Below are 22751 nucleotides of genomic sequence, written 5' to 3'. Positions count from 1 at the left end.
GTTAAGCATTTTTGGCGAGAATACTTCTCGATGATGCTGTGTATTTGAAATTGCATTACATCAGAAGGCACGTATGTCAGACTGTCCCACTATTAGTGAGGCTAACTTTTGTCCCTCGGTTAAGATGGAGACTGCCAGAATTCCCCATTGTAAAGATACACTTCCCTCTTTGCAATTAAAAATCCATGCAGATATCTGTTTACTGAAGAATATTCACCTAATATTTTTTGATGATCTTTGCCTTGAATCAGTGATTACATTGGAGGTTGCCAAATGGTGAATTTGTTATTTTGTCAGTCTATCTATGTTTATTAGCTGGCATTGTTCTGTAAAGAAGAGCTCCTCACTCCTCCCCTTTTCATACATCTATGCCTGTGTCTATATATCAATATAATATTATTGATTGATTATGTGTTACAATTACAGTCATTCTTTTTGATGCTCAGAGCACTTCCTTTGTATATTCCCTGTCCCAGACCTGTAATCAACCGTTTCTTCAAAGATCTCTTGTTCCTTTTACTGGGGATTAAATTTGATTCTTAAAGCCATTTGAGATGAATCTTTTTTTATTTTTATTTTTATTTTTTTAAAGATTTTATTTTTTTCCTTTTTCTCCCCAAAGCACCCCAGTACATAGTTGTATGTTCTTCATTGTGGGTCCTTCTAGTTGTGGCATGTGGGACGCTGCCTCAGCGTGGTTTGATGAGCAGTGCCATGTCAGCGCCCCGGATTCGAACCAACAAAACACTGGGCCCCCTGCCGCGGAGCGTGCGAACTTAACCACTCAGCCTCGGGGCCAGCCCCGAGATGAATCTTTTTTTTAAATACAAGAAAAACATTGACACAGTTTTTTTCAAGATAGTTGCTAATGCTTTCTATGCACATATTAATTGCCTCTATATTGCTGATCATAGAATTAAAGCATTACACCTCAAACTGTTATCTTCTTCAATGCATGTTAAAAGCCTTGGATAGCCTTAGGTTTCACATTTGCAAAATTGAGGTTAAAATACCTCTCTGAAAATGAGGACAAGAAATGGAAGGTGCAGAGTTCTGGGTTCATTCTTGTTACTGTGTGCTAGGAGCTCTACCTGTCCCTGGGGCCTTCTGCTCCCTCCATCATCATCGTCTCCCCTGGTTCCCATCTCTTTTTTTAAAAAAAATCTCAGTGATATTTTTATAACTCCTTTGCTGATTTTGGAAATAATCTTTCCTGATATCTATCCTTATGAGTTTGAGATCAGTTATGTCAGAGTGCACAGAAATTACCCATATTCTCTTGTAAGTTTATTAAACACTGATGAAAGAATAGTTATTAACTTCTTATGGTATCAATATTTAACTGCTTCGATATAATTCCTTTTTCAACTTTTTAAATTATTTTTTCCTACCTAAGCCAGTATACATTTACATGTGGTTTTTGTGCGTATATGATCACAAGATAAGCCAGCATACAATGTCCTGCTTTCTGGATCTATTAAATTTTCAGAGGTAAAGTGGTTCAAATGGGAGCAAATAAGGTGATTTCCTTAGGAAATAAACTAGACAAATGAAATTTAATAAGTATTAAAGGTACTAAGGATTAATCCCATAAACCTTTCTCTCGTATCATTGTGACAGACAGGGTGCACTGCGGGTGTGTGAGTTAATACACTTCTAGTCTCGAATGTGAGCCCCTGTGGATGGGGCTGTCCTTCTTCGATAAAAGGCCTTGAGGTGAGGAGGTGAGAAGTGGTCAAGGTGTATAGAAGGCCTTTGTTCTTCATCAGGTTATCTAAGTAAATTACTGAAGAGCTGGAGGAGATTATTTGTCTCAGTGGGCTCAGATGTTGCCTGGGCCTTGGCATCTGTTTTACTTCATCGTGTTCTATTTTGCTGTCTATTTTGTTTTGTGGAGGATCAGAATTTGCCACTCCAAAAATGTGTCTCTCTGGCATGATTATTATGAATAAAAGACTCAGAAAGAAACTTTGACTTTACCCCTAACTGCCTAAAAGAATTTCAGATAGGTCTGTCCCAGGACGGGCCATCACCATGGATAACTCTAGGTGTGATAGACTGGGAGGAACTTTGCTAGCCCCATTTTTTATCAAAGTTCTCTTATTGTCTACAGATGGCCCAGCAAACATTTGTTTGCCAAACATTTGCTTTTCTCTCGCCATGTGAATTGCCTTCCTCCCCTTTCATGTCCCAAACCACTCCCCCAACATCCTCCTCTGTCTGTAGCTGAAGATGGTATTCAAGGTGGTGGCTTTGGCCATTTTGGCCAGTTACTCAGTTTTCCTGGGTTTCTCCCATGTTTACATGTTATTAAACTTTGATTTTCTCTTGTTAATCTCTTTCATGTCGATTTAATCCTTAGACCAGCCAGAAGGACCTAGAGGGCAGAAGAATAGTCCTTCCTCCCCTACAATCTGTCCCACTGTTTTTGTAATTGAGGCAACGTAGGAGGTTCAGCTGATCTCAGAACACTTAATGTACTCCGTAAACTGTCTGAATCAAAGATTTTCATTTATTCTTCTGCCAGACATGACAACTGATTTCCATATATAATTATTATTTTTTTTTTAAAGATTGGCACCGGAGCTAACATCTGTTGCTAATCTTCTTTTTTTTTTCTTCTCCCCAAATCCCCCCAGTACATAGTTGTGTATTCCAGTTGTGAGTGCCTCTGGTTGTGGCATGTGGGACACTGCCTCAGCATGGCCCGATGAGCAGGGCCACATCTGCGCTCAGGATCCAAACTGTCAAAACCCTGGACCGCCAAAGTGGAGTGCACAAACTTAACTGCTTGGCCACGAGGCTGGCCCCATATCTTTGCCTTTTTTCTTCAACATACATCTAATACAGTGCTGTTCTGTTTAGGTGATTGAGTACATCTAGAAATTCAAACAGTGGTACACTATCAGTACAACATGTATTGAGTGCCAGCTTTGAGCCTGGCAGTGTCTTAGGCATGAGGATGCAGCACTGAGCAATACAAACAAGGTCCTCACTTTCATGGGGCTTATCTGCTGATTTGGGTTGATGGACAATAAGCAAATTACTGTTTGTTTTTTTTTAAAGACTGACACCTGAGCTAACAACTGTTGCCAATCTTTTTTTTTTTTTCCTGCTTTTTCTCCCCAAATCCCCCCAGTATGTAGTTGTACATTTTTGCTGTGGATCCTACTAGTTGTGGCATGTGGGACACCACCTCAGCATGGCCTGATGAGTGGTGCCATGTCCCGGCAGAGGATCCAAACCAGCAAAACCCCAGCGAATCAGAGCGTGCAAACTTAACCACTCGGCCACGGGGCGGCCCCAGCAAATTACTCTAACTAAGATATGAGGGCTTGCATAGAATTAAAATGTGGTGGTAAATTACAGTGCCTCATGGCAACTTCTGATTGTGTGGTAGGAGAAGGCCACTCTGAGGAGGTGGCTTTGAAGGGACAGATAACAAGAAGGAGCCAGCCTTGGAAAATTGGTTGAAGGAAAAAAAAAGGCAGAGAGAGGAAAAGCTGGTGCGGACGCCCTGTGTGGAAGTAAACTGGCTGTGTGGAAGAATAGAGGGGGGCCAGCGTCGTGAGAGCGAAGTGGATAAGGGGAGTGTGGAGAATGTAGGTGGAGAGGTGGGAAGGCCAGGACCTCAAGGCTGGACTGCAGGCAGGGAGTCTGGGTGCTGTTCTAAGTGTGATGAAAGCCATGGAAAGGCATTAGGAGCTAAGAGACGTGGTGAGATTTATATCTTGAAACAACTGTTCTGGCTGCTTTGTGGAGAGTGGATTACTGGTGGGGACCAGGGAATAAGGGGGTGCCGTGGAGCAGAGCGGAGGTTTTCCAGCTGTCTAGATTTCAGCAAGGAAAGCAGTCGAGCTTCTTAAGAAGTGCCTCCTCTGACAGAACCTCACTGGAATGGCTTTCTGGGAGAGGATGCCGTGGACCTACCTGCTTTCAAGCGGGTCTTCCTAAAATACCGCATGGGTGAGTTCTAGGATGTGGCAGGAGTTTCCTAGTTTGGGAGCCCTTTCTCACTCCCTTATCAAAAAATTAAAGCACAACCCTTTTTTAACTGTTCAATTCACCTTATACCATAGTCTCTTCTATAGTAAGTAATATAAGGAGAGTCCAGCTCATTACTTTAATAATGTATTTGCTTAGTGCTCTGTATTATTATTTTTCAATCATATTGTAAAATAACACTAAAATCTCATTTTTTAAAAAGAAGCTTACACTTTATTTAGAGCATAACTCTTATCCACTCCTTCCCAACCTTAAAGACTGAACATTGTGCATATTTGAAAATGTAGGTGAGTTAAGCATATTTGAAAAACCAATAAAACAGAATGGGATAGTTGTTATAAGCAACAGAAGGGACATATTTTAGCAAATATTCATATTCCAGTGGTTGAACCTTATTGTTGAGGATAGTCCTAACAATAATATAATTATAAATTGGAAATAATTATAAATTGGAATAATGAAGATAAACCTTTGGGAAGATTATGCATTGGAAAAACATATTATTGGAAACTGCCAGTATAGTCTTCTAAAATCAGAGTAACAGGGAAATGTAAATTAAAAGATCAGTGGGATACTGTTTCACACCCCTCATTCTTATGTGCTGTTGGGGGGAACATACATTGATCCAATCACTTTGGAAAACAATTTGGCATGACCCAACAGAGGAGCAGTGTCCAGATGCTCAGTGAGTCCGCTCCTAAGCACACACCCTGTGTTATGTGCTGGCTCTTCCAGTCCACAAGATCGCTGTGGCTTGTCCACGTGGAGGTGAGCACAAAATGGAGAGCAAGTTTTGGGAAGGCTTCGTAGCAGTTTAACCTTGCTGAGACATCCAAGCATATGATTTTTCTATTTTACAAAATGTCAGGCTGTAACAGGTTGAAAATTTAAAAACCAAAACAGAACTGATTCATCCTAGATAGTTTAAGAAGTACCGCTTCTTCTAGATCAATACTTCTGAAACTTGCTTTGTGCACACACATTTCCTGGGAGCCCTGTTAAAATGCAGATTCTCATTCAGTAAGTCTGGTGTGGGGCCCAGGATCCTGCATTTCTAGCAAGCTCCCAGGCGATGTTGACACTGCGTAAAGACACACCTCAAAATGATACATACCAAATTCAGGCAAGGATTTCCTCTCGTGGCAAAGGAGGGGTATGTGACTGGGGTGAGGTAACTAACAGAATTCTGTTCTGCTTTATACTTTATTACTGGCTAGGCCAGTGGTGTAGTAGTTAAGTTCACACACTCCACTTTGGTGGCCCGGGGTTTGCGGGTTCGGATCTTGGGCACAGGACCTACACACTGGTCATCAGGCTATGCTGTGGCAGCATCCCACATATAAAATAGAGGAAGATTGGCACAGATGTTAGCTTGGCAACAGATGTTAGCTCAGGGCCAACCTTCCTCACCAATAAACAAACGAAACAAATACAAATATAGTTTATTACTTAAGCTAGGTGATAAACAGACAATTATTATAGGTTATGTTTTTCAAAGGTTTTAAGTATTTCACAGTCACAAAGTAAAGCAATTTATGCAGCATTATTCACAAATAACCAAGACTTGGAAACAACCTAACTGCCCATCAGTAGATGCATGGATAAAGAATATGTGGTATATATACACAATGGAATATTATTCAGCCATGAAAAAGATGAAATCTTGCCATTTGTAACAACATAGATGGACCTTGAGGGCATTATGGTAAGCGAAATAAGTCAGATGGAGAAAGACAAATACCTACTGTATGATTTCACTCATGTGGAAGATAAATAAACATCAACAAGCACAGATATAAAGAATAGATTGTTGGTTACCAGAGGTGAAGGGGGATGAGGGATGGTGAAACCGGTAGAAGGCACATATGTGTGGTGATGGATGGTAATTAGACTTTGGGTATGAACAGGTGTAGTCAACACAGAAATCAAAATATGTCCACCTGAAATAATGGTTTATAAATAATTATAAACCACTGTTACCTCAATAAAAGAAGGAAAAAAGCAATTTAAAGTCCTCCAATATAAGTTTACCCAATTTATTTATTTATTTATTTTTGTGAGAAAGACTGGCCCTGAGCTAACATCTGTGGCAGTCTTCCTCTATTTTATGTGGAATGCCGCCACAGCATGGCTTGATGAGCAGTGCTAGGTCTGCGCCCAGGATCTGAACCTGTGAACCCTAGGCTGCTGAAATGGAGCATGCAAACTTAACAACTATACCACCAGGTTGGCCGAAAGTTTACCCAATTTAAAAGAATTCATTGGGCTGGCCCGGTGGCACAGCACTTAAGTTCGCACATTCCACTTCAGTGGCCCAGGGTTCGCTGGTTCAGATCCCAGATGTGGACATGGCACCACTTGGCAAGCCATGCTGTGGTAGGCGTCCCACATATAAAGAAGAGGAAGATGGGCACGGATGTTAGCTCAGGGCCAGTCTTCCTCAGGAAAAAGAGGATTGGCAGCAGATGTTAGCTCAGGGCTAATCTTCCTCAAAAGAAAAAAAGAATTCATGAAGTAAGTCTCACATATATTCTGTACTTTTTCAAGGTCTTGCAGAGTGAGGGCGTAGTGGAGAAGGAGAAGAGCTCCTTTAAATTGGGAAAAGAGATCTGCAAGAGGAAAAAAAGGTGGTTTTGAGAACTTTTGCTTTTTTTCTCCCTCAAATTTGATAGGGCCAGTTACAGTTAAACTCAGGTCCAGAGGTCCCAATCACCAAACCACCTGTTAGGAAATAATTCACGTGCCGGGCCTTTAGTGAGCATGGTTGATCCAGCACCAGTTCTGTGCACGTGAGCTCACTGCCCTCGTACAGCCTCGCCGTCTCCAGCCAACATTGCTAGGCAGCCTCGTGGTTGTTCTTTTCTGCTTCCACTCTTACCTTCATGTGGTCTTTTTCCTGTGCAACAGCCAGAGTTATTCTTTCAAAACAAATCAGAAAAGTCATTCACCTACTCCCAACCGCCAGTGGCTGGCTCATTACGGCATTTAGAGTGAAGTCCACAGTGCTTAGTGCGGCCTGCTTGGCCTCCATGAGCTGGCCTCTCACTGCTCAGATCCCACCTGCTGCTCTCCTCTCCTGGCCTACGCTCGGGCCCCACCGGCCTCCATATTGGTAATACAACACACAAGCTCATTCTTAGTTCAAGCCCTGGAATGCCCTTCCCCTGCCTGGATCTTCTCATGGCGCTCTCCTTCCCACCATTCAGATCCCTGCTCCAATGTACCTCCTTAAAGAGGCCTTCTCTGACCACCCTGTCTAAGGAAGCACTCCCCATTCCATTACTCCCTATCCCTTTAGCCCACTTTATTTTTCTTCTTAACCCAGATTGTCACTGTACATTGCAGTAGATATTGGTTTATTCTCTGCCCCACATATGCTTGACCATAAGCTCTTGGAGAGCAGGGACTCAACTATTTTAACTTTTATTCTCTGCTTTATCTCCAGGGCCTAGAACAGTGCCTGGCACATAGTAGGTCGTCCATAACTATTTGTGGAATGAGTGAATCAGTGAATGAGCAAGCCAGGGAACTTTGACTGCCTGCTATGGCTGGGCTGACCACATTTAATCTACTAATTGGCAGTAACTCGGAAATAACCTTGACACATTTTATTACCGGTTTGGAAACCTATAAAGTACTTGATAAAACATGTTGGTCATTGATCATTCTTGGACATTATTAAGTTATTAAATATCCCTTTTTTCCAGCATACAGTTGAACAAGTTTGTATTAATAAGCATAGTTTATACATTTTTAAGAAAGAAGAATTTTATTTTATTTATTTATTTTTTTAAAGATTTTTTTTCCTTTTTTTTTTTTCTCTCCAAAGCCCCCAAGCCCCCCGGTACATAGTTGTATGTTCTTTGTTGTGGGTCCTTCTAGTTGTGGCATGTGGGACGCTGCCTCAGCGTGGTTTGATGAGCAGTGCCACGTCCGCGTCCAGGATTCGAACCAAAAAACACTGGGCTGCCTGCAGCGGAGCGCGAGAACTTAACCACTCGGCCACGGGGCCAGCCCCAGGAAAGAAGAATTTTAATGCTCACTGTGTTCTAGGTACTTTGCATATATTATGATTTCCTTTCTTTCTTTCTTTATTGAAAGATTGGCCCTAAGCTAACATCTGTTGCCAACCTTTTCTTTTTTCCTCTTCTGCCAAAAGCCCCACAGTATGTAGTTGTATATTCCAGTTGTAGGTCCTTCTGGTTGTGCCATGTGGGATGCTGCCTCAGCATGGCCTGATGAGTGGTTCCGTGTCCACGCCCAGGATCCAAACCAGCGAAACTCTGGGCCACTGAAGTGGAGCACACGAACTTAACCACTTGGCCACCGGGCTGGCCCCTGATTTCTTTTATTATTCCATTTCATTTTTTTCCCCAGCAACTCTATGAGATAGATGTTTTCATTTTGTAAAGAAAAACATCTGAGATTCAGAGAGGTTAAGTATTTGCTTAGAGTCACAAAGTTGGTTTTATAATCTATATAGTCCTTATAATCCATAATCTACATAAAGTTGTCTGTTTGTGCTTATATGAGGTCATTAAATGGATCATTGAATGTTAGTGCTGGGAGGAAATTTAGGCTTCTTTTAATCCAGGCTTCTCACTTCACAGACAAGAGAACTAGGGTTGACTAGGGTACTTGTCCACTCAGCTCCTTAACAGGAGAGCCAGTCCCAAAGCTCGTGGCACTCTGCCTCTTTCTGTTCCAAGTATATTTAGTCTTTCCTGCAGTTATTTGCAGATTCCATATTTGACAAGTCACCTCCTTGCTAAAATTTATTTGTAACCCCCAAATCAATAACCACTGCACTTTTATAATCATTTACAGCTATACGCAGAGTGGCAAAAATTTTGAGTTGTGCAGCGCACATGTTGCCAACAGGTTGATCAAGAAGGCGTGCTGCCGTCTGTGTCAGCTCTAAAACTGTAAATAAGTATCCCTTTTGTGGTCTAATGCCTTTTTTTTGCATTTTTGTGCTTGTTATTGATGATTTCGCTGTGTAGAATGGCTCCCAAGCGTGATGCTGAAGCGCTGTCCACTGTCCCTGAGCGCGGAAGGGCATGCAGTGCTTTGTGGAGAACATAGATGTTAGATAAGCTTCATTCAGGCACGAGTTAACAGTACTGTGGCTGTGAGTTCAGTGTTAGTGTATCAACAATAGATATTAAATAGACTTTAAACAGAACGCATAAAATAAAGTTATGTCTTATTTGGTTGACAGAAATGTCACCAGAGGCTCACAGGAACATCGCCCTGTGTTTCCCCTGGGAAATGGCTAACTCAGTGTTGGCAGCAACTGTATAGAACTCAGCCATGGTGAGTAATGGGAACTGACTGTGTTTCTGTAACACGCTGTAGAGTTGCAGCTGGTGTCAGAGGCCAGTAGGAGGGAGGGACGTTAAAAAGAAAAAGGGAAGAAACACAGCGCAATCCCAAGAGTGCTGCTTAGCTGTAATTTAAGTGTTACAGTATTTTGTTGCTGGGAAAACCTTAGTTAAATCTCTGAAGCTTTAGTGTTTGCTCTCTTGGAATGAGGACACTGTGGAAATGTAAAACAGCTATTCTTAGTGTCAGTTTCTGATTGCATGCTATAATTTTAGTATTCTTATTTTTGACCTTTTCTAAGCACAGCTGTACACTCTCGTTGTTAAAGTGGGAGATAATTGTAGCAAAGGTGGAAAGAGCACTCAATTTGGAGTCACAAATTCTGGGGATGAGTCAAAACTCTGATGCCTACTGGTTGTGTGACCTTAAGCAAATCTCTGAACATTTCTGCTCTCAGTTTTCTACTCTGTAAAAGTAGAGACAGTAGCCAATATTAGCTAACTCACACATCTCAGGTGTTCTAAGGGCTTTTCAGTTAATCCTCACAACCCTGTGACGGAGACATCAATACCTCATTTTACAAAGGAGGAAACTGAGGCCCAGAGAGGTCAAGTGACTGGCTCAGGATCACGCAGCTAGAGAAAGCAGAGCTGGGGCTGTGAGCCCAAGATACTAGTCTTAACCACAGCCCCCAGCCACTTGGCGGCCCTCACTATCTGCAGTCCTAAATAACACTGAGGGGTGGCAGGAGTGTATAAACCCCAGTGCTAATAAAATGTAAGATGTTACTTCTTTTTTTTCACTAGGGTTAACATTTTGAATGTTAATATTTCAAAAAGGAGTTTTCCCTTAAGATCTGTGATTTTCAAAAAGTTTGTTGGAATCATTAAGTATGCTTTTATTCATCCAGGGGCCAAAATTTTTTTTTTTTTTGTCAAGACTCGTTTCTGATTTTAAATTGAAAGTGCATGGAAAGGAGGATGTTAAGTGGCCACTTTCTTCACAGCAGCCCTTTGTGGAACTTACCTTTTGCGTTTAGAAGGGGATGTTTGTGTTTGGATTTGAGGGTGATTTCTCAAAGGCACGAGATGTTAAGTCATAACTCTGAGAACTGTTTCACTGGCAGCAGAATAAACTAATTACATTTGAAAAAAGGAAGACAGAAGGAGGAGGGTAAAAACATAGCAGCACGCTCTTAGGGAGCCCTTAAACTCTGTGCAAACTGTGAGTCCAGCCCTTGGAAACTCCATTCCTCCCTCAGGAAAAAAAAGTTTGTCACTAAATTGAAACTGAAAATTTCTCTGGTTTCACTCACTCTCTCACTCATTGACTTACAGCTATTTTTTGATCATCTGCTATGTGCCTGGCACTCCTCTAGGCCCAGAAGATAACAGCAATGAGTAAGATGGACCAGGTTCCTCTCTCAGAAAGCTAACTTTTGAAGCCAGGTACCTGAGGGTTACTGTAAATATTCAATAAGAACATGGTTACCCTTTGACCTTGCTCATAACACAGACACAGATGAAAAGAAGTTAATCTTGTTAATTTGCTGTTTTCTTCTTTAACCTGAGGGGTGGTTCAAGGTTCACAAGGATTTATGAGCTTGTTTTGCAGAAGAAAAAGAGTGCCTTCAAGGAAGTTACAATCACCAGACAACAAGCCCCCAGCTGCACTATTGCCCAGACGTCTGATTGCCCAAGGGCTTACCTGGAATGAAAGAAACATAGATTTCCCCTTTGTTTCTCTGAAATTCCTCCTGCCACGCCCCTTAGCTCTATAAAACTCCCTGCTTTCTTCTTTTGTGAAGGGGGATTTGAGAGACCCTATCCTCCCACCTTGTTTTGGCCAATTTGAATAAACCTTTCTCTACCTCCCAGCACCATGTCTCAGTGATTGCCTTGCTGCACATGGGCACACGAACCTGAGATTAAGAGGGGAGACAGCAAATGCAAGTAAAATAATTTGAGATGGTGGTGAGTGCTGTGGAAAGCCGCTGTCTCCAGGTGGCGTGCCCCAAGCTTTCGCTCTGGGGGAAGCAAGGTGCCACATTATACGCAGCCCTTTGGAGAGGCTCAGGTGGTAAGAGATTGTAACCAAGTCTTCAGTAAATGGAAGTCTGTCAACAACCACGTGAGCGAGCTTGGAGGCAGGCTCTCCAGCCTGTTGGCCTGAAGATGGCCACCGCAGTCATGAGACTTGAGGCCAGAGCCGCCTGGCTTAGTTGCTCCTGGATTCCCCTCACAAACGGTGACATAATAAATGCTTGTGGTTTTAAGCTGCTAAGTTTTAGGGTAATTTGTTCTGCAACAATATATAACTACTACAGTCCTAAACTCTCGTGTTCAGTTGTTTTTCTATTAGCAACGTTGGCCAACCTCCAACAACTAGATGAACCTGAACATTCTTCTTTTGTGAGCTCAGAACCAGGCTGCTAAATGTTACTGAAAGACCCCACAAAACAGGGCATACAGTTTTCATGCCCATCAATGTCATTTGGACCCTCAACACTGCCCTGCAGTGTTTTCCTACTGAATTCTCTCCTTTTCAGTCGTTCTCCACTGTTTTTAAACCTTAGACCCATTCGCCTCCACTCCCACTCTCAGTAGGTACCCTTGCTGTCTAGTTGAGAGGGAAAATAGAAGCCAGATGCCTCCTGCACCTTCACCCACATCTCCTTTTCTTCTGTACCAGAGGAAAAGCTATTCCCTCTTAAATCTAAGGTCAATTTCTTCATCTGGAACCTTAATTCCATCTCCTCCTACCCTCTCAGGCTCCTTCCTTATTCAACAGCTTCTCCTTGTCTGCTGGCCCAGCCCTATCAGAATATAAGTAGGCTCCCATCTCTCCAGTGTGAGAGAGAGACAGTCCTCCTCCACACCGTTGTCTCCTCTCCTTCTCCCGTCCACTGCTCAGTTTCTTCGTCAGGCTGGCTGTCCTCTGCACTGCACTCTCTTTATGGCTGAGCCTTCAGTTACTGCTGTTCCCATTCAGCCTGCCTTCTGCCTTCATGAAAACTCTATGCAGAGGTTACTCATGATCTCCTTGATGATAAGTCCAAAGGCTACATTTTATTATGGGAAAATGATAAAAAACTTTTTGTTATGGGAAATTCAAACGTGCGTAAGTAGAAAGCACGGCACAGGGAGCCTGCCTGCTCAGTACCCGGCTTCCAGATTGATAGTTCTGGCCAGTCTTGCTCAGGTGCCCCACCCGCCCACTCTCTTGGCCTTGCCTTAGGGCTTTTCCCGTGGCCTTCATGCCACTGCACACGCTGTCCCACAAGCCCAGCCTCCCAAGGCTGCACTCAGCGTCCACTTCCAGTGACTTCCAGGGTAGGCCTGGGGCCCCTCCTTTTTTCTGAACTCCAGGCTGTGCTACCAGCTCCCTACCTGACAGCTCTCCCTGGGTCTCGCAGAGGTAGCCAATTTGACAGACTTAAAACTGAGCTCATCATCTTTCCCACCAAACGTGCTGTTGTGTTCTTCCCTATTAAAAGGCACCACCCCACCCGCGTGCTCATCCAGAAACCAGGCATCATCCCTTTTCCCCGTCTATTTCCCCCACCCCTACCCTACAGCTAACCATCCACAAGCCCTATAGATTTGATCATCTAAATAAATCTAATGTCTACTCACTTTCCATCTTCCCTATCCATCAGAGTCACCATCCTCCTTTAGATGGTTTCCATAGTTACTATAGTTCCTAACTGGTTTTCTTGCTTCCAGCCCCCTCCCATCTGTCCCACCCTAAACCATTTCCCCCAAAGCAGCCAAAATCATAGAAATCATATCTTGTAATCCAACCACCTAAAGCCTTTCAGTGGTTCTTCGTTGTTTTTAGGATAAAGACTGAAAGCCTTACAAGGCCCTGGGTGCCTCAGCACCTGACCCTTGCTTCTCCAGTCACATCCAGTACCACTTCCCTCCTCGTGCTCTGTTATTGCCAAGATTTTAGAAGTATTTTCATTGGTTTATTGAAAAAGATGGACTTAGTAGGTAAGCATAAGAGAAATTTTAATTGTTAAACTTACTCTGTGGACTCATTTTATCTGTCTCTTGGCTAAAATTATGGATATGTCCCATAATTATTTTTGGTTTCTATATCTGTCATATGAATAGGCTCATTTCAGAAATTTTTTTTTCCTTCTTCTCCTCAAAGCCCCCAAGTACATAGTTGTATATTCCAGTTGCAGGTCCTTCTGGTTTAGGCATGTGGGACACCGCCTCAGCATGGCCTGACGAGCGAGCGGTGCCACGTCTGTATCCAGGATCCCAACCAGTGAAACCCTGGGCCACGGTAGCAGAGCACGTGAACTTAACCACTTGGCCACAGGGCTGGCCCCACATTTCAGAAATGTTTAAAGTCCCATTAAGAATTATATTGAAATTCCAAACTTACTTAAATTCTAAATTTTCTCCCTTCCTGAGCTTGGGCCTACTTAAGGCTGGGAAACCAGTAGCAGTTTCTGACCCCTCTGGGGTGGGGTCAAGGGGAGAGTGGAATGGGGGAAAGAGCAGTGTGTTCCATGGCTGGAGGGTATAACCTGGCAACAGATGTCTGTGGAGGTGCTGGGCACAGGGGGGGCCCTTCTGACCCCACCTCTAGGCCGTCTCACCTCCAGGTGGTGCTCTTAGGTGAGTCCTCAGATGACTCCAGGGAGCACTGCATCCTGGGCTCACGGATGGTCCATGGAAACATTTCCCATTGCCCTGCCATCAGGGGAAGAACGCTCCTTCCCAGCCGCTCCTCCTCACTCTGCCCACGGGCAGGGCGCTTCTGCACGGCCTCTCACCTTCCATTGCCCACGTTCATCTCCCCCCAACTCTAAGTTCTCTCAGGGGCCTTTGGGGCCCCTCTCACAGGCTTGAATGAGAAGGAAGGACCCTCCCCCCGCCCCCTCTGGTGGAATGGGGAGGGGGCACAGTACAGCTCCAAAGAAGGTCTCTTGATCTTTCACAAGGTTAGAAGAGGGTGGTCATCTAATGCTGGTGGAACTGGCTTGGATTTACCCCTTTACAAGTCTGGTGTGGGCAGTCTTGTCTCGCCAGATAGTTCTCAGTTAAATTGGGGAGCTTGGTATCTGTTCACTATTTGGCCTTTGGGGGCCTTGCTGAAACTCTTGACAAAAGAAAGGGTTACATTTAACATCTGGATACAAGAATTGATATTTTGTTTACAAATTCTTTGAAACTTTTCCAGTCCAAGTTACTGCATCAGTTTATAAATAATAAAGATAGTCTGCTAAAATGAAATATAATTATTCAAAACTTACTGGAAATAAAAAAATAATTTAGTCTGGCCTTGATTTCAATGTAATTTACACCAGTTGCATAAATGTAAATTCTAGATAAAATTTAAAATTTTTTTTATTTTGGGGGCCAGCCCGGTGGCGCAGCAGTTAAGTGCACACATTCTGCTTCAGCAGCCCGGTGTTCGCCGGTTCAGATCCCAGCTGCAGACATGGCACTGCTTGGCAAGCCATGCTGTGGTAGATGTCCCACATATAAAGTAGAAGAAGATGGGCACGGATGTGAGCTCAGGGCCAGGCTTCCTCAGCAAAAAGAGGAGGATTGGCAGCAGATGTTAGCTCAGAGCTAATCTTCCTCAAAGAAAAAAAATTTTTTTTATTTTGGAAGATTTCAAATATACCCCAAAATGGAATGACATAATGAGCTCTCAAGTATCCTTCATCTAATTTCAGTACAGCATTGTGACTATAGCTAATAATACTGTATTGTATATTCAAAAATTGCAAAGAGAGTAGATCTTAAAATTTCTCATCACAAGAAAACAAAATTTTGTAACTATGTATGATAGTATGTGTTAACTAGATTTACTGTGGTGATCATTTTGCAATACACAAATATCAAATCATTATGGTGTAAACTTGAAACTAATATAATGTTATGTCAATTATATCTCAATAAAAAAAAATCAACCTTTGACCCATCTTATTTCATTTATATCACTCCCCCCCTTTTTTTTTTTGCTGGAATATTTTAAAGCAAATCACAGATGTATTATTTTTACCATGAATACTTCAGTGGCTGTCTCTGAAAGATAAGGGCATTAAATAGATATATATATAACTTCAGTGGTATTATTATATGTCATAAAATTACCAGTAATATCAACTAGAGCCCTGTCCATATTCGCATTTCCCTGAGTGTCTCAAAAATGTCTTTTTACAGTTGATTTGTTCAAGTCAGGACCCAAATAAGGTTCACAGACTGCGTTTGGTTGCTATCATCTCTTTTAAGTCTATTTCAATCACCCTCTTACCTGCTTTTTTTTTTTCCCATGATATTTATTTGTTGAAGAACACAGGTCATTTCCCTGTAGAATTCCCCCTATGTTGGGTTTGGCTGATTGGTTTCTGTTGTGTCATTTAACTTGTTCCTGTACCCTCCTATTTCCTGTCAACGGGTAGGTAGTGCTGTAGGCTTGATTAGGTTCAGGTTTGCTGCCAAGAATACTTCATAGCGGTGCCGTGTACTTCCTCTTTCCCTTTCAAAGACTGGTCACGTGGTTGAAGTGGTGTCAGATTGATCATCCGTTTTAGTTTCCCATCAACCTTCCAGCTGATGATTTTAGTAGCTGTTGATAATTGTGGCCTACATATATTATTCATTCCTTCTGTATTTATTAACTGGACTTCTTTTTTAAAGAAGAGCTTTCCTTTATCAACTATTGATTACTTTGAAATACAGGCCGAATAGGAGGACAGGATAAATGTTTGACTCTTCGTTCATTTACCAATTTTCAGAAACATGTTGGTACCGTAGTCACCTACAAAGACAAGCAGTGACTTTTCTCAGGAGGGTGGAGAGACCTCTGATTGATAGATCTCAGAAGTCTGTGATGGTTTCCTTACCTTCTGACACAAAAGATGTCCCTGGAACAACATCTTGTACATTTTCTGCCAGGGACCTGTACTCAACCATTTCTCCAAAGAGCCCTGTTTGTTTGGTTGGGTTTTTTTCCAGTGAGTATAGTATTTTAAAACCAAGAACTGGTCGTTAGGTGACCTCACTGTTCAAGGGGTACCATTGCTTCTAGGCTTTTTCAGTGGGCAGAGATGGAAAGAAAAATTTTGTTAAATCATGAATTCACATTGATATTCAATTTAGGACACTGACAGTCTGGGCACTAGGGATGCTTGTTGCTATCAGGTGTCATCGCTTCTTGGCCTTCTCAGTAGACTGTCACTGTTTACTAAATAATAGTACATATTAATGGGTTACAGGATTTTTACTTAACTTTTCTTGATTTTATACTCCTGTCTCTTTCCACTAGGTGTGCAGTCAACACTGTTTTAGTCTTTCTCTGTGAGGATGTGCCACCAACTTGATATGCAGTTAGATTCATTTCAGTTGCTCAAGCATTCTGATATTTTAAGAATTTCTCTCCCCTTTGTTAATTTTATAATAAAAATATTTCCAGGAGATCTGTTTGAATGAATACCTCGAGTGCATGCATCCAGGAGAGAAGAGGCTCCTCCTTCCGCCCTGTTCTCGCCTCTGGCCACTGACCTGCTGTGAGCTCCATGTCACCCTCTGCGTGCTGGGCGCCACGCCAGGGCCTTTGCAGACACCTTCTTGTGTAACCATCTCTACTGCCAAACGACAGAGATATTTTTATTACTGTTTTGCAGATGAAGCAGTTGATTCTCGAAGAGGTCAAGTAACTGCCCAAGTCACACAGTAAGTAGAAAGTCCAGAATTCAATCACAAGTCGTCTTGTCTAAAACCTATATTCTTTTCCATTCTGCCATGTTACCTGTCAGTAACAACTCTGTATCATGTGTGGTATTTAAGTCTAGAACTTCGTTCCACCCTGGTTCAGAACAGGCTTAGCATTCTTACTTTCTGCTGCGTAAGGCGACCTCTGGCAGGCTGCTTGCAGCTCTCTTGGTGACAGCCCATTGGCGGGAGAATGAGAAGGAAAGAATTACTGCTCATGCGCCCACTTGAGTGAATCTCAGGAATAGAAGGTTGAGTGGAAAAAGCCAGACATAAAAGTGCTGTAGGTTACCATTTATATAAAGTTCAAAAACAAAGTAAATCTCTGGAGTAGAAGCTGGGGGCGGGGCCGGTGGAGGGGGCCGCCAGCAGTGCTGGGAGCCGGCTGGTCTAGGTCTTGATTTGGGCTCTGGTTACAGGGGAGTGTTTGCTTTGTAAGCAATCAATATTAGGTTAATATTATTATCCTTATCGTCCTTATTTGATGGAAAAGGAAATCAAGGCTTAGAGAGGTTAAATGATTTGCCCAAGGTCACATAAAAGTGGCTGAACTGGGATTCTAACTTGTTCTCTCCAAGGCTCATCTGCTTCACCAGTGCGCGTGCATCGCAGGAGGGCCCTGGAGAGGGGCCTGGTGCCTGAGGGGCCTCGGGGCTTGAGGTTGGCAGGGCAGGAGGAAGCCTAGATGTTGGGGGCATTGTGGGGCACTTAACCCAGGGGCAAGCCCAGAGCAAAGTGTATTCCTGAGGCTCCTGGGAATGTAGAATGTAGAATGAGAGATCCTGGATTTGGCTCTAGGGGTGGGTCCCTAGGGTCCCTAGAGAGCACTAGGGTTTAGGGACAAGCCAGGGTGTCCACTGGAGTGGGAATTCTTTAGCCCCGTCATCCTCTCCACTTCCTCACTATCAATCAGCATCCCACCTCTCCTCCATGAGATACATCATCACAACAGGAAGGACATGGGACCCCAGGGTGTCCCTGATGTACCAATGTGTGAAATCTCAAAAAGTAAACAGAAGGAGTAATTCTAATCTACTGTAACAAACGGATACACATATATACCCGTGGACATTGTATCACCCTTTGGGATGGCCAGAGAGGTATGGCAGAAGGACACAACAGTTAGTGTTCAAGGTTAAGATTTGCTGTTGTACTATTTCTAACTTGTAGAAAAATTCTAAACCTGAAAGCATCTTTTTTTCAGCCTGTGAACAATTGATAAGCTTTCTTTTTTTAAAGATTGGCACCTGAGCTAACATGTGTTGCCAATCTTCTTCTCCTCCCCCTCCCCCTCCTTCTTCCCAAAGCCCCCCAGTACACAGTTGTATATTCTAGTTGTGAATGCCTCTGGTTGAACTATGTGGGCTGCAGCCTCAGCATGGCCTGATGAGCGGTGCCATGTCCGCGCCATGGAGCCAGACTCACAAAACCCTGAAGCTGAGTGCGCACAGGCCAGCCCCTGATAAGCGTTTTATTTCCTTAGCAATCCAGAGCATCTGGGGCCCATGATTTGTTACCAGAAAGTGGTCGTATCACCTTCTCCCCTTTGAGCAAGACCAAGCAGTGACTCCGGGAGAGCCCCCTTGCTCGCCTGAGATGAAGGCCTGTCAAGCTGAGCCTGAGCTCAGATCAATAACAGGCTGTGAACAGCAGGCCTTTCCACACTGCATGTAAGGGAAGACGCTTCCTGGGTCAGCGGCCACGTGGCCCGGCCCTCGCTCTAAAGCTTTGGCCCCGCAGAGACCCTCTCCCTTTCCTCCCTCCACGGCCGGCCACCTGCTGTGTCGCTCTCTCCTTCCAGGGCTGGGCGACACATTTGAGGGGGGCTCTGAATGGCCCTCCAGTGTTCCTCCCCCGGCACCAGCAGGCGCTCTGTCAACTCTTATTAGAAGACCACTTCGAAAATTTGTCACCTTTCATTCTCCATATTCTAGGTCCTACTGTTTTGTTATGATGGCTTATAAGGTTTTATTAGAATAACTTTAAATAAATTAAAACTTATTTTAAAGGAGGAGGAAGCTCCAGTATCTTAAGTATGTGCACTGTATTTACATGTTGGATCTAACTTTCCAAGTGAAATCTGTCAGCACTGATACTCATTTATGCAGATCATGATCAAAGGACAATGAATAACGGCTCGCTTTTTCCTGACAACGGCATTACACGCACATTTAAAATCCCCTTTTATCAGCGCAGGCTGAGATGTTGTAGGCAACAAATAGCGCACCCTAGTGGCCAACCCGAGTAATTATCATTACATTATTAACTAAAGATAAGGATAAAAACAGTTAAAAACCCCACTGTATGGGGCCGGCCCGGTGGTGCAGCGGTTAAAGTGCTCACGTTCCGCTTCTGCGGTCTGGGGTTCGCTGGCCCAGATCCTGGGTGTGGACATGGTACCGCATGGCAAACCATGCTGTGGTAGGTGTCCCACATATAACGTAGAGGAAGATGGGCAGGGATGTTAGCTCAGGGCCAGGCTTCCTCAGCAAAAAGAGGAGGATTGGCAGCAGATGTTAGCTCAGGGCTAATGTTCCTCAAAAAAAAAAAAAGAAAAGAAAAAACCCCACTTTGTATTTGCGTTACTGTGCGAAGATTCCACAAATTTCTGCCATCTAATTTCTTAAAACTTCTCGTCGGAAAACAAAACAGATACATAAAATCACAGAAAACGAATGTACAGCTTAATGAATCATTATAAGGCATATATTAACATTAATTTAATATTGCTACAATATTAATATTTAATGTGTTAATATTTAGTTATAAGACATATATTAATGAATCATTATAACACCCTTACAACTACCACCAAGGTCAAGAAATAGAATTTTGGCAGCCACTAAGAAGATGGTCCGCATACCCTATCTTTGGCAAGTGGATGCCTCTTCCAGTTGGCTCCTGAATCTTTTTTACAAGACCTAGTGGTCTTTCATAGCTTCACTGACATCTGATATGAGAAAATGATACAACAAGGGTCAATGTGTACATTTCCTGCCCCAAACCAGGAATCAGCTATTTCATCAAGAATCCTTGGTTTCCTTTAGTGGGAAATGGCATTTCAAAATAATAATTGGTACTAAAGATGCTCATTGCTACTATGTTGGTCATTGTTTGGTTTCTGGGCCTTTTCAGTGGAGATTATATATAATAATATATAACATGTAATAATATAATATAATGTAATATAATATATAAATACCCCATGTGTTCATACTGATGCATCTAATTCAGGACTACAAAGTTTTATTTAACCTCTTCTATGTTACACCTGTATACTTTCTTCCAAATTGAGGATATCATTATCAAAAACAAAATAGATAATAGAATTAGAATATTCCATACTTAGTCATTTGCTTTATTCTATATTACTCACACAACAGTCTCAAAGCAACAGTTAATACTACCACTGCCAATATGATTACTAAAAACAGTTTAAAAAAAAATTTTTTTGTATGCTCCCTCACCCTGCTCCTGCCCCATTAAAAACAACTGTACTGTATCTACATTGTCAGAGCATATGCCCGTTACAAATTATACTCACTCTGTTTTAACTCTCATTTAGTCTTAATTCCTCAGGCAACTGTGCATTAAATGGTTACCACAAGTCTATCTCAATGTCTTTCCAGGTCAAGCTCTATTCACATCGGATTCACTTTCCCTGTAAAAAGAGGAGGAAATAATATGACCAATTGCATCCATGCTGAGACAGTTTACAAAGAGAAGCTAACATTTCATAATGCCTACTTAATAAAATTCACCTTGCAAGCTCTGTGAACTCACTTGCATGTATGTGTTGCAGAATTTCTCGTTTATGACCCACTATCCACCTGATGATGAAAACAGCAGCAGGGAAAGAGAAGGCTGGACTCTCTCCTTTTCATTACCCCTACCGAGGTTTCTCAACCTCAGCACTGTTGACATTTAGGCCAGATAATTCTTTGCTACATAATGGGCAGAGGAAGACCTGCCCCAGGGATGACTGACTGGTCCCAAGGGCTCAAACGAGGCCCTCTAGCTCTGTCCTCTGCATTTCCCTTTGGGCTTGGTCTCATTTTCTCCTATTCTATATAATCTTCCTATATGAGTCAAGGATGTGCCCTGAGGTAGCTCCAGGTTGAGTCAGCCCAAATCATAAATCCCAGAGGGAAGAAAATACTTGATTTCTATCCCAGTATTTAAAAATCCCTGGAAAGGGCTCTCCTTCTCTGGCTTGGTTGGGATATATGTGGACACCCAGTTTGGACCAACCTCTGTGTTCAGGGGATGGGCACTATAAATTGGCAGGTTTCACCAGAACCGTGTGGTTGAAGAGGAGGTGGAGAAATTCAACAAGGGAAGGAAGTGCTGTTCCCCCAAGATGGATGCAGGACAGAGGCAACATTTGTCCACTACTGTTAGAATAGACTCCTTCAAGTGGGATTTCTAGGTCAAAAGGTTAGAGACGCATGCAAGTTGGGCTTTGGTTTCAATATCTGGCCCAAATCTGCTAACTGGCTTTGACCGTTGGAAGGCCAAATAGCCTGCTTCCATGTCATTTGTGTTCATGGCATCCATGATCCTATGATCGTTCATCTGTCTTAGCAGCATAAAATGTCAGTAATACTCCAGACACGTCACTTCGTCTAGTGTTAACATTTCCATATTCGCTTTCAAAGATAGGCAATTGTGCTGAAAATCTCCTTCTAACCTTTATGTTGGCCTCCTGTCAGTAAGTGAACATGCCGGGAACTAAAACCCACCCTCCGCTAAGGTCATGAGTGTGGGAGGGAGGAGAGTCCAAAGGGCCTGAGTATGGCAGCTGACCGTGGATGCTGGGCTCTGGCCATCTCTGTCCAAGAGGCCAGGGGTCAACTGGGTTTGAGAGGTGGGAAAGCTTTTGCTGAGTTGGGAGAATATTTTAAGTTCTACCCAATCTTTTAAGATGATTGTTTAAAATGTTTGCTCTGGTCACATTTCTGTGCCTGAGGCAAATCTGCAATGTCCTTCCCCAGTTTTCACTCTGTGGACAGGGCACAGTGCAAAAACAACTGCAGGGAACCAGGCCCTGGATCATGGCGCTATCCTGCTGTCTGTAAGATTCTTACTGCGTCTTATGGCTCAAGGGAAACAATACGGGACAGAGACAGGAAACCTTGCTTCTAGTCTCGGCTTTACCTCTAACTAGTTGTATGGTGGAAGATGAGCCATATGACTTCCGTGGGTCACTACTGTAGTGGGTTCTTCTTCCTTTAAAAAAATAATGTCAGGGCTGGCATGTGGTGTAGTGGTTAAGTTCGTGAACTCTGCTTTGGTGGCCCAGGTTTCATGGGTTTGGAACCCAGGTGCAGACCTACACATTGCTGATCAAGCCATGCTGTGGCAGCATCCTACATACAAAATAAAAGAAGATTGGCACAGATGTTAGCTCAGGACCAATCTTCCTCACCAAAAAAAAAAGTCCTTCGAGTGCACAGAATTGGCTTAATCCTAATCCTTGTTCATGACATATTTTAGTCATTGGTCCATGCAAGGCTCTTTTCCATTCATTCATAAGTCCATTTCTATTTCATCATCTATGAAAACACCACCCAACACAAAAGCTGGGTCATTGACATTTGCCTGCAACTACCTTGTCATCCGCCCCCATCTTCTTCTCCCTTCTGTCTGCTTCCCACCAGCTTAGGAAATTACCATTCT

The 22751-nt window shown here is 43.0% G+C and overlaps 1 non-coding gene across 48 annotated transcripts in view; it reads left to right on the top strand.

Annotated features, from left to right (window-relative positions):
- Nucleotides 1–22751, top strand: part of LOC139042590 (uncharacterized) — a 54702-nt gene that overhangs the window by 6862 nt on the left and 25089 nt on the right. For 18 of the 48 annotated variants that reach the window (XR_011499531.1, XR_011499513.1, XR_011499502.1 and 15 more), the window contains one exon: nucleotides 16985–17033. This is a non-coding gene — a transcript (uncharacterized protein). Of the gene's footprint in view, nucleotides 1–7834; nucleotides 8059–8832; nucleotides 8931–9111; nucleotides 9137–9226; nucleotides 9322–16773; nucleotides 16868–16984; nucleotides 17034–20701; nucleotides 20851–22751 lie in introns of those variants that run through there. The other 30 variants (XR_011499525.1, XR_011499511.1, XR_011499509.1 and 27 more) reach the window with 15 other exon arrangements.

Source organism: Equus asinus, chromosome 30 (assembly GCF_041296235.1).
Source record: "Equus asinus isolate D_3611 breed Donkey chromosome 30, EquAss-T2T_v2, whole genome shotgun sequence".
Classification (NCBI taxonomy): domain Eukaryota; kingdom Metazoa; phylum Chordata; class Mammalia; order Perissodactyla; family Equidae; genus Equus; species Equus asinus.
Note: the sequence above shows the minus strand (reverse complement) of the source record. Positions and strands in the feature narration are given on the sequence as shown.